The sequence below is a fragment of the Arachis hypogaea genome, chromosome 16 (genome assembly GCF_003086295.3).
Source record: "Arachis hypogaea cultivar Tifrunner chromosome 16, arahy.Tifrunner.gnm2.J5K5, whole genome shotgun sequence".
Classification (NCBI taxonomy): Eukaryota; Viridiplantae; Streptophyta; class Magnoliopsida; order Fabales; family Fabaceae; genus Arachis; species Arachis hypogaea.
Window position 1 is genome coordinate 82,445,189 of NC_092051.1, and position 12,017 is coordinate 82,457,205.

General features: G+C 38.0%; 1 non-coding gene across 1 annotated transcript; it reads right to left on the reverse strand.

Annotated features, from left to right (window-relative positions):
- Positions 1–2,833: 2,833 nt before the first annotated feature.
- Positions 2,834–2,941, reverse strand: LOC112760131 (small nucleolar RNA R71). The gene has a single exon (XR_003180583.1). It is a non-coding gene; the product is annotated as a small nucleolar RNA R71 (small nucleolar RNA).
- Between the last annotated feature and the right edge of the window lie 9,076 nt (positions 2,942–12,017).

Consider the following 12,017-nt stretch of genomic DNA (forward strand, 5'->3'; position numbering starts at 1 on the left):
ATTGACAATGGTGATGTCCTTACATAAAGCCAGCCATAGAAAGGAGTAAGACTGATTGGATGAAGACATCAGGAAAGCAGAGGTTTAGAGGGACGAAAGCATCTCCATGCATTTATCTGAAATTCTCACCAAGGATTTACATAAGTATTTCTATCCCTATTTTATTATTAATATTCGAAAACTCCATAACCATTCTATATCCGCCTGACTGAGATTTACAAGGTGACCATAGCTTGCTTCATACCAACAATCTCCGTGGGATCGACCCTTACTCGTGTAAAATTTATTACTTGGACGACCTAGTGCACTTGCTGGTTAGATGTGCGAAGTTGTGATAAAAAGTTGAGATTACAATTGAGCGTACCATGTTGATGGCGCCATTGATGATCACAATTTCGTGCACCAAGTTTTTGGCGCCGTTATCGGGGATTGTTCGAGTTTGGATAACTGACGGTTCATCTTGTTGCTTGGATTGGATAATTTTCTTCTTATTTTCAAAAAGTTTTCAAAAAAAGAAAAAAAATTTCAAAAATCTTTCAAAAATTTCTCCTTTGTTTTCGAAAAAATTTTAAAATAAAAATGTTTTCAAAAATATATTTTTCTTCAGAATTTTTAAGAATGAATTCTAGTGTTTCATGAAGCATGTTGAAGCCTGGCTGGCTGTAAAGCCATGTCTAATTCTTCTCGATAGGGAATGTCAGGCGTGTCATGTCTGAGTTACATACTAAAGCTTGGCTGGCTATTAAGCCATGTCTGACCCTTTGATTGGAGCTTTAGACTAAAGAGCATAAAATTCGTGGAATTCATATTAAAAATTTTGGAATCCTTATTTTTCTTTTTCAAAATGATTTTCGAAAAAATTAAAAGAAAATACAAAAAAAAATCATAAAATCAAAAAAATCAAAAATATTTTGTGTTTCTTATTTAAGTCTTGAGTCAAATTTCAAGTTTGGTGTCAATTGCATTTTTTCTAAAAATTCTTTGCATTTTTCGAAAAAATCATACATTCATGGTGTTCTTCATGATCTTCAAGTTGTTCTTGGTAAGTCTTCTTGTTTGATCTTGATGTTTTCTTATTTTGTGTCTTTTCTTATTTTTCATATGCATTCTTGAAATCTTAGTGTCTAAGCATTAAAGATTTCTAAGTTTGGTGTCTTGCATGTTTTCTTTGCATTAAAAATTTTTCAAAAATATGTTCTTGATGTTCATCATGATCTTCATAGTGTTCTTGGTGTTCATCTTGACATTCATAGTGTTCTTGCATGCATTCCTTGTTTTGATCCAAAAAGAAAAGAGAAAAACATGAAAATGATGTTTTAAATTTTTCCCTCTCATCATTAAAAATTCAAAAATCAAAAAAATATCTTTCCCTTTTTCACTCATAAATTTCAAAAATTTGAGTTGACTTTTTCAAAACTTTTTAAAATCTAGTTTTTTCTTATGAGTCAAATCAAATTTTCAATTTAAAAATCTTATCTTTTTCAAAATCTTTTTCAAAAATCAAATCTTTTTCATTTTTTTCTTAGTTATTTTCAAAAATTTTAAAAATATTTTTCAAAAATCTTTTTCTTATCTTTATCTCCTAATTTTCGAAAATAACACCATCAATTAATGTTTTGATTCAAAAATTTCAAGTTTGTTACTTGCCTGTTAAGAAAGATTCAAACTTTGAGTTCTAGAATCATATCTTGTGATTTCTTGTGAATCAAGTCATTAATTGTGATTTTAAAAATCAAATCTTTTTCAAAACTGATTTCAATCATATCTTTTCAAAAATATCTCCTTATCTTATCCTTTTTCAAAAATTTGATTTTAAAATATCTTTTCTAACTTCTTATCTTCTTATCTTTTCAAAAATTGATTTTCAAAATTTGTTTCAACTAACTAACTAACTTTTTGTTTGTTTCTTATCTTTTTCAAAACTACCTAACTAACTCTCTCTCTCTAATTTACGAAAATATCCTCCCTCTTTTCCAAAATTTCTTTTTAATTAACTAATTATTTTAACTTTTGATTTTAAAATTTCAAAAATTACTAACCTTTTTCAAAAACTATTTTCGAAAACCACTAACTCTTTTTCAAAAATTATTTTCGAAAATTCACTTCCCCCTCTCATCTTCTTCTATTTGTTTATTTATTTACTAACATCTCTTCCTCACTCACCAAAAATCTGAACCCCCTCTCTCTCTCTCTGAGTTCAGATTTTCTCTTCTTCTTTTCTTCTATTCACACAGGGACCTCTATACTGTGGTAAAAAGGATCCCTATTATTATTATTATTTTTCTGGCCATCTTTTTCATATGAGTAGGAGCAAGGACAAGAACATTCTTATTGAAGCAGATCCAGAACCTGAAAGGACTCTAAAAGAAAACTAAGAGAAGCTAAATTACAACAATCCAGAGATAACCTTACAGAAATTTTTGAACAGGAAGAGGAGATGGCAGCCGAAAATAATAATAATGCAAGGAGAATGCTTGGTGACTTTACTGCACCTAATTCCAATTTACATGAAAGAAGCATCTCCATTCCTGCCATTGGAGCAAACAATTTTGAGCTGAAACCTCAATTAGTTTCTCTGATGTAGCAGAACTGCAAGTTTCATGGACTTCCATCTGAAGATCTTTTTCAGTTCTTAACTGAATTCTTGTAGATATGTGATACTGTTAAGACTAATGGAGTAGATCATGAAGTCTACAGGCTCATGCTTTTCCCTTTTGCTGTAAGAGACAGAGCTAGAGTATGGTTGGACTCTCAACCTAAGGATAGCCTGAACTCTTGGGATAAGCTGGTCAAGGCTTTCTTAGCCAAGTTCCTTCCTCCTCAAAAGCTGAGTAAGCTTAGAGTGGATGTTCAGACCTTTAGACAGAAAGAAGGTGAATCCCTCTATGAAGCTTGGGAGAGATACAAAGGACTGACCAAAAAGTGTCCTTCTGACATGCTTTCAGAATGGACCATCCTGGATATATTCTATGATGGTCTGTCTGAACTAGCTAAGATGCCATTGGATACTTCTGCAGGTGGATCCATTCACCTAAAGAAAATGCCTGCAGAAGCTCAAGAACTCATTGACATGGTTGCTAATAACCAGTTCATGTACACTTCTGAGAGGAATCCTGTGAGTAATGGGACGCTTATGAAGAAGGGAGTTCTTGAAATTGATACTCTGAATGCCATATTGGCTCAGAACAAAATATTGACTCAGCAAGTCAATATGATTTCTCAGAGTCTGAATGGAATGCAAGCTGCATCCAACAGTACTCAAGAGGCATCTTCTGAAGAAGAAGCTTATGATCCTGAAAACCCTGCAATAGCAGAGGTAAATTATATGGGTGAACCTTATGGAAACACCTATAACCCATCATGGAGAAATCATCCAAATTTCTCATGGAAGGATCAAAAGCCTCAACAAGGCTTTAATAATGGTGGAAGAAATAGGTTTAACAATAGTAAACCTTTACCATCATCCACTCAGCAACAGACAGAGAACTCTGAACAAAATACCTCTAATTTTTAGCAAACTTAGTCTCTGATCTATCTAAGGCCACTGTGAGTTTCATGAATAAAACAAGGTCATCCATTAGAAATTTGGAGGCACAAGTGGGCCAGCTGAGTAAAAGGATCACTGAAATCCCTCCTAGTACTCTCCCAAGCAATACAGAAGAAAATCCAAAAGGAGAGTGCAAGGCCATTGAATTAATCACCATGGCCGAACCTGTGAAGGAAGGAGAGGACGTGAATCCCAAGGAGGAAGACCTCCTGGGACGTCCAGTGATCAATAAGGAGCTTCCCTTTGAGGAACCAAAGGAATCTGAGACTCATCTAGAGACCATAGAGATTCCATTAAACCTCCTTATGCCATTCATGAGCTCTGATGAGTATTCCTCTTCTGAAGAGAATGAGGATATTACTGAAGAGTAAGCTGCCAAGTTTCTTGGTGCAATCATGAAGCTGAATGCGAAATTATTTGGTATTGAAACTTGGGAAGATGAACCTCCCTTGTTCACCAATGAACTAAGTGATCTGGATCAACTGAGATTACCTCAGAAGAAACAGGACCCTGGAAAGTTCTTAATACCTTGTACCATAGGCACCATGACCTTTGAGAAGGCTCTGTGTGACCTTGGTTCAGGAATAAACCTCATGCCCCTCTCTGTAATAGAGAAACTGGGAATCTATGGGGTGCAAACCACTAAAATCTCATTAGAGATGGTAGACAATTCAAGAAAACAGGCTTATGGACAAGTAGAGGACGTGTTAGTAAAGGTTGAAGGCCTTTACATCCCTGCTGATTTCATAGTCCTAGATACTGGGAAGGATGAGGATGAATTCATCATCCTTGGAAGACCCTTCGTAGCCACAGCAAGAGCTGTGATTGATGTGGACAGAGGAGAATTGATCCTTCAATTAAATGAGGACAACCTTGTGTTTAAAACTCAAGGATCTCTCTCTGTACCCATGGAGAGGAAGCACAGTAAGCTTCTCTCATTGCAGAGTCAACCAGAGCCCCCACAGTCAAACTTTAAGTTTGGTGTTGGGAGGCCACAACCAAACTCTAAGTTTGGTGTTGAACTCCCATATACAAACTCTAAGTTTGGTGTTGGGAAGTCTCAACAATGCTCTGAACATCTGTGAGGCTCCATGAGAGCCCACTGTCAAGCTATTGACAATTAAAGAAGCGCTTGTTGGGAGGCAACCCAATTTTTATTTATCTAATTTCTATTTTTCTTGTTCTTTCATGTTTTATTAGGTTCATGATCATGTGGAGTCACAAAATAAATATAAAAATTGAAAACGGAATCAAAAACAGCAGAAGAAAAATCACACCCTGGAGGAGGATCTCACTGGCGTTCAAACGCCAGTAAGAAGCAGCTGGCTGGCGTTCAACGCTAGAACAGAGCATGGTTCTGGCGCTGAACGCCCAAAATGGGCAGCATCTGGGTGTTTGAACGCCAGAATTGCACCCTGGAGAAGAGCTGGCGCTGAACGCCCAGAACAAGCATGGTTCTGGCGTTCAACGCCAGAAATGGGCAAAAATGGGCGTTCAACACCCAGAACAAGCACCAATCTGGCGCTGAATGCCCAGAGTTGTGTGCAAGGGCATTTTTCATGCCCAATTTGGTGCAAGGTTGTAAATCCTTGAACACCTCAGGATCTGTGGACCCCACAGGATCCCTACCTACCTCCACTCACTTCTTCTCACCCCTCTTTCACACAATCCTATAAACACTCTTCCCTAAAACTCTTTACCAATCACCTCAATCTCTCTTCCCTATCACCACTTCACCACTCACATCCATCCACTCTTCCCCATAAACCTACCTCATAAACTCCACCTACCTTCAAATTCAAAATCAATTTCCCACCCAAAACCCACCCTTATGGCCGAACCTTACCCCCCCTCCCTTCCCTATATATCGTCCTCCATTCTTCCTCATTTTCACACAACACAACCCTCTCTTCTCTTCTTGGCCGAATACACCACCCCCCTCCTCTCCTCCATATTTTCTTCTTCTTCTTCATCTATTCTTTCTTCTCTTGCTCGAGGGCGAGCAACATTCTAAGTTTGGTGTGGTAAAAGCATAAGCTTTTTGTTTTTCCATTACCATTGATGGCACCTAAGACCGGAGAATCCTCTAGAAAAGGGAAAGGGAAGACAAAAGCTTCCACCTCCGAGTCATGGGAGATGGAAAAATTCATCTCCAAAGCTCATCAAGACCACTTCTATGATGTTGTGGCCAAGAAGAAGGTGATCCCTGAGGTCCCTTTCAAGCTCAAGAAGAATGAGTATCCGGAGATCCGACATGAAATCCAAAAAAGAGGTTGGGAAGTTCTAACAAAACCCATCCAACAAGTCGGCATCCTAATGGTTCAAGAGTTCTATGCCAATGCATGGATCACTAGGAACCATGATCAAAGTAAGAACCCGAACCCAAAGAATTATCTCACCGTGGTTCGGGGGAAATACTTAGATTTTAGTCCGAAAAATGTGAGGTTGGCGTTTAACTTGCCTATGATGCAAGGAGATGCACGCCCCTACACTAGAAGGGTCAACTTTAATCAAAAGTTGGACCAAGTCCTCATGGACATATGTGTGGAAGGAGCTCAATGGAAGATTGACTCCAAAGGCAAGCCGGTTCAACTAAGAAGACTGGACCTCAAGCCTGTAGCTAGAGGATGGTTAGAGTTCATACAATGCTCCATCATCCCCACTAGCAACCGATCCGAAGTTACTGTGGATCGGGCTTCATAGCATCATGATTGGAGAGGAAGTAGAAGTTCATGAAGTCATCTCCCTTGAACTCTACAAAATAGCCGAAAAGTCCTCCCCCATGGCAAGGCTAGCTTTTCTTCATCTTATTTGCCATCTCTGTTACTCATCTGGGGCTTTCATAGAAGGAGACATTCCCATTGAGGAAGAGAAGCCCATCACTAAGAAAAGGATGGAGCAAGCAAGAGAGCCCATTCATGGAGCTCAAGAGGCGCATGAAGCTCATCACCATGAGATCCCGGAGATGCCTCCAATGCATTTCCCTCCACAAAACTATTGGGAGCAAATCAACACCTCCCTAGGAGAATTAAGTTCCAACATGGGACAACTAAGGGTGGAACATCAAGAGCACTCCATCATCCTTCATGAAATTAGAGAAGATCAAAAAGCAATGAGGGAGGAGCAACAAAGACAAGGAAGAGACATAGAAGAGCTCAAGGACATCATTGGTTCCTCAAGAAGGAAACGCCACCATCACTAAGGTGGACTCATTCCTTGTTCTTACACTCTCTGTTTTTTGTTTTCTATGTTAAGTACTTATCTATGTTTGTGTCTTATTACATGATCATTAGTAGTTAGTAACTATGTCTTAAAGTTATGAATGTCCTATGAATCCATCACCTCTCTTAAATGAAAACTGTTTTAATTCAAAAGAACAAGAAGTACATAAGTTTCGAACTTATCCTTGAACTTAGTTTAATTATATTGATGTGGTGACAATGCTTCTTGTTTTCTGAATGTATGCTTGAACAGTGCATATGTCTTTTGAAGTTATTGTTTAAGAATGTTAAATATGTTGGCTCTTGAAAGAATGATGACAAGGAGACATGTTATTTGATAATCTGAAAAATCATGCAAATGATTCTTGAAGCAAGAAAAAGTAGCAAAGAACAAAGCTTGCAGAAAAAAAAATAGGCGAAAGAAAAAAAAATAGAAAGAAAAAGAAAAAGCAAGCAGAAAAAGCCAAAAGCTCTTAAAACCAAGAGGCAAGAGCAAAAAGCCAATAACCCTTAAAACCAAAAGGCAAGGACAAATAAAAAGGATCCCAAGGCTTTGAGCATCAGTGGATAGGAGGGCCTAAAGGAATAAAATCCTGGTCTAAGCGGCTAAACCAAGTTGTCCCTAACCATGTGCTTGTGGCGTAAAGGTGTCAAGTGAAAACTTGAGACTGAGCGGTTAAAGTCAAGGTCCAAAGCAAAAAAAGAGTGTGCTTAAGAACCCTGGACACCTCTAATTGGGGACTTTAACAAAGCTGAGTCATAATCTGAAAAGGTTCACCCAATCATGTGTCTGTGGCATTTATGTATCCGGTGGTAATACTGGAAAACAAAGTGCTTAGGGCCACGGCCAAGACTCATAAAATAGCTGTGTTCAAGAATCATCATACTGAACTAGGAGAATCAATAACACTATCTGAACTCTGAGTTCCTATAGAAGCCAATCATTCTGAACTTCAATGGATAAAGTGAGATGCCAAAACTATTCAAGAGGCAAAAAGCTACAAGTCCCGCTCATCTGATTAGAGCTATGTTTCATTGATAGTTTGGAATTTATAGTATATTCTTTTATTTTTATCCTATTTGATTTTCAGTTGCTTGGGGACAAGCAACAATTTAAGTTTGGTGTTGTGATGAGCGGATAATTTATACGCTTTTTGGCATTGTTTTTAGTTTGTTTTTAGTAGAATCTAGTTACTTTTAGGGATGTTTTCATTAGTTTTTATGTTAAATTCACATTTCTGGACTTTACTATGAGTTTGTGTATTTTTCTGTGATTTCAGGTATTTTCTGGCTGAAATTGAGAGACTTGAGCAAAAATCAGATTCAGAGGTTGAAGAAGGACTGCTGATGCTGTTGGATTCTGACCTCCCTGCACTCAAAGTGGATTTTCTGGCGCTACAGAACTCAAAATGGCGCGCTTCCAATTGCGTTGGAAATTAGACATCCAGGGCTTTCCAGCAATGTATAATAGTCCATAGTTTGAACGAGTTTAGACGACGTAAAAGGGCGTTGAACGCCAGTTCTACGCTGCTGTCTGGAGTTAAACGCCAGAAACAAGTCACAAACCAGAGTTGAACGCCAGAAATACGTTACAACCTGGCGTTCAACTCCAGAAAGAGCCTCTGCACGTGTAACACTCAAGCTCAGCCCAAGCACACACCAAGTGGGCCCCGGAAGTGGATTTATGCATCATTTACTTACTTCTGTAAACCCTAGTAGCTAGTTTATTATAAATAGGACTTTTTACTATTGTATTAGACATCTTTGGATCATCCTGGATTGTATTTTGATCCTGTGATCTCGTTTTGGGGGCTGGCCATTCGGCCATGCCTGGACCTTTCACTTATGTATTTTCAACGGTAGAGTTTCTACACTCCATAGATTAAGGTGTGGAGCTCTGCTGTTCCTCAAAGATTAATGCAAAGTACTACTGTTTTTCTATTCAATTCAACTTATTCTGCTTCTAAGATATTCATTCGCACTTCAACCTGAATGTGATGAACATGACAATCATCATCATTCCCCCACGAACGCGTGCCTGACAACCACTTCCGTTCAACCTTAGATTGAATGAGTATCTCTTGGATCTCTTAATCAGAATCTTCGTGGTATAAGCTAGATTGATGGCGGCATTAATGAGAGTCCAGAAAGTCTAAACCTTGTCTGTGGTATTCCGAGTAGGACTCTGGGATTGAATGACTGTGACGAACTTCAAACTCGCGAGTGAATCCTATTCCAGTATGATCGAGAACATCAGATGATTAGCCGTGCTGTGACAGAGCATTTGGACCATTTTCACAAGAGGATAGGATGCAGTCATTAGCAAGGGTGACGCCTCCAGACGATTAGCCATGCAGTGACAGCGCACCGGACCATTTTCCAGAGAGGATCAAAAGTAGCCATTGACAACGGTGATGTCCTTACATAAAGCCAGCCATAGAAAGGAGTAAGACTGATTGGATGAAGACAGCAGGAAAGCAGAGGTTTAGAGGGACAAAAGCATCTCCATGAATTTATCTAAAATTCTCACCAAGGATTTACATAAGTATTTCTATCCCTATTTTATTATTAATATTCGAAAACTCTATAACCATTCTATATCCGCCTGACTGAGATTTACAAGGTGACCATAGCTTGCTTCATACCAACAATCTCCGTGGGATCGACCCTTACTCGCGTAAGGTTTATTACTTGGACGACCCAGTGCACTTGCTGGTTAGCTGTGCGAAGTTGTGATAAAAAGTTGAGATTACAATTGAGCGTACCATGTTGATGGCGCCATTGATGATCACAATTTTGTGCACCAACAAGCAACAATTTAAGTTTGGTGTTGTGATGTATGAGCATCTTATACCCTTTTTCATAGCATTTTCTAGTATTTTTTAGTAAGATTTCATTAAGTTTTGATTTGTTTTAGTGCCAAATTCATCTTTGGATGCTACTTTTAGTTTCTGTATTCTTTTTATGATTTTAGGTGAATTTTTGACGAATTTGGCAGAATCTTGTTCAGAGACGAAGAAAGGATAGCAGATGCTATCAATCCTGACCTCCGTACATTCCAACGAGCATATCTTGATAGTCTATACTTCTCTTCCAGAATCACTGCCAAAACTGGCGTTAAACGTCCACACCTGGTGTTTAATGTCCACACATGGCGTTTAATGCCCAAAGAGGAGCAAGCCCAGCGTTGAACGTCCAAAATTGGCGTTCAATTCCAGCCAGGGAGCAAGGACAGCAAGCATTACCCCCTATGGGTGTTCAACGCCCAAAACCTAAGTTGAACGCCAGGCATCAACCGAAGCACATAACCAAGTGGGCCCCAAAGTGGATTTTAGCACTCCTTAGCTTATTTTATCTTATCCTTGTAACTTTTAAATTAAAATTAACAACTTTTAGGATTAGTATTTACTATTTAAAGAGGAGATCATTTAGGTTTACAAACACATTACTTTGGATCTACTTTCCTATTTTTTCTGTAAGTCATGAGCAACTAAACCTCCTGGTTAAGGTTAGGAGCTCTATTTATTTCTATGGATTAACATCATTACTTTTCTATTTTAATATAGGTTTAATTTAGTTCTAAGGTGTGTTTTCGTTCTTCATCTAAATGGAACTGGGTATGTCCCTTTTCTACATGAGTTCCTGTGATCCTCTGACCAAAGTCACTTGAGCTACAGCTTGAAAACACTCCTCCTGAACTGTAATCTATCTGGGCTAATTAGATATGTAACATATAATCCGATTAGCTTTGGCTAAATTGAGGTTTCTGTGGCGCTAAACTAGTTTTCTGAACTTCACCCTCTGATCCAAAAGATCTGATTTTCTCTGTGAAGTTTTTAGTAGGATTGGAGGAGATTAAATTGCTAGGGAAATAGGGTTTAATCACTTACAGTTTGTCATAGAATGAATCATTCATTATTAAAGTAGTTAGTAAGAAATATTAATCCGAAAGATAAACATCTCCGAGACCTTTAACTATTTTCCTTTATATTGATCTTACATCAACCTTTTCTTGCTTCACTGATTTATGCGTTTACATCAACAACAACCACTTTTTACTATTTGCCTAACTAAGTCTACAGGATAATCCGATGCACTTGGAAGATCCGATGCACTTGCTAGTGAAGTTGTGCGAGTTCTAATTTTGTACACCAGTATACATATCTGGTGAGGGGTTCAATTGCTCAATTCCATATTTTCACCTATGATCATTGCTTATCTTGCAAGTTTGCAAATCCTTTTGTAGAGCTCAATTCAATTGTGAATTTGATTTGGTTATGATTACTTGAGCCCTTGATCGTTATATATGTATTCTTAGAAATTGATTTGTTTTTTACTAGGTAGATACGTATAGACAAGTAGATAGATAGCTAGAATAGTTACATGCATTTAGATAGATTGCATATAGGTAGTTTACTTTGAATAAATATGGGGAGGTTGATAAACCCCTTTCTTGTCTTTCTTGAGTTTAGCATGACGACATGCTATTGTTTAAGTATGGGGAGGTTGATAAACCCCAATTTTAAGGTTTATCTTGTGTTAAAATGAGTAGATTCTATTAACTTATTTCACATTTATTCAATTAAACAGCATGGTTTTGTGAATTTCTCCTAATTTGCACTTAAGATTCAAAACATGCTTTTTAGGCCCTTAATTTGCTAAATTTAATTCACTTTAATTCCACTCGATGCCTTGATGGGTTTGTTTATTGATTTCAGGTTTAGGAGGTATGAATTGGACCAGAGAAGTGAAGGAAAAGTATATAAAGTGGAGAATTCATGAAGAAATGAAGTTTTGGAAATCCACCAATTGCGCGTACGCGTGACCTGAAATTTCACCAAGTGGCGCAGACGCATAACCTTGCACGTACGCATGACACGAAGCATGCGACTCACTTAAAGAAAACGTAGCTGGCAATTTCTGGACCTCTTCAAGCCCAAATCCAACTCATTTCTGAAGTATTTTAGGCCAAATTCAAAAACGAATAAAAGAGGGAGCAATTAATATAGCTTAGGAACTGATGCGCATAAACTTGTTATGCTACGATTTAGGAAATTGCACGATCGGCAAAATTCCTTCCGGCAAGTGCACCGGTTATCGTCAAGTAAAAACTCACAATAGAGTGAGGTCGAATCCCACAAGGATTGGTTGAGTGAGCAATTCGGATTAGAAGTATGTTCTAGTTGAGCGGAATCAAGATTTAGATGAGAATTGCGGAATGTAAAATTGCATGAATTAAAGAGCGAGAA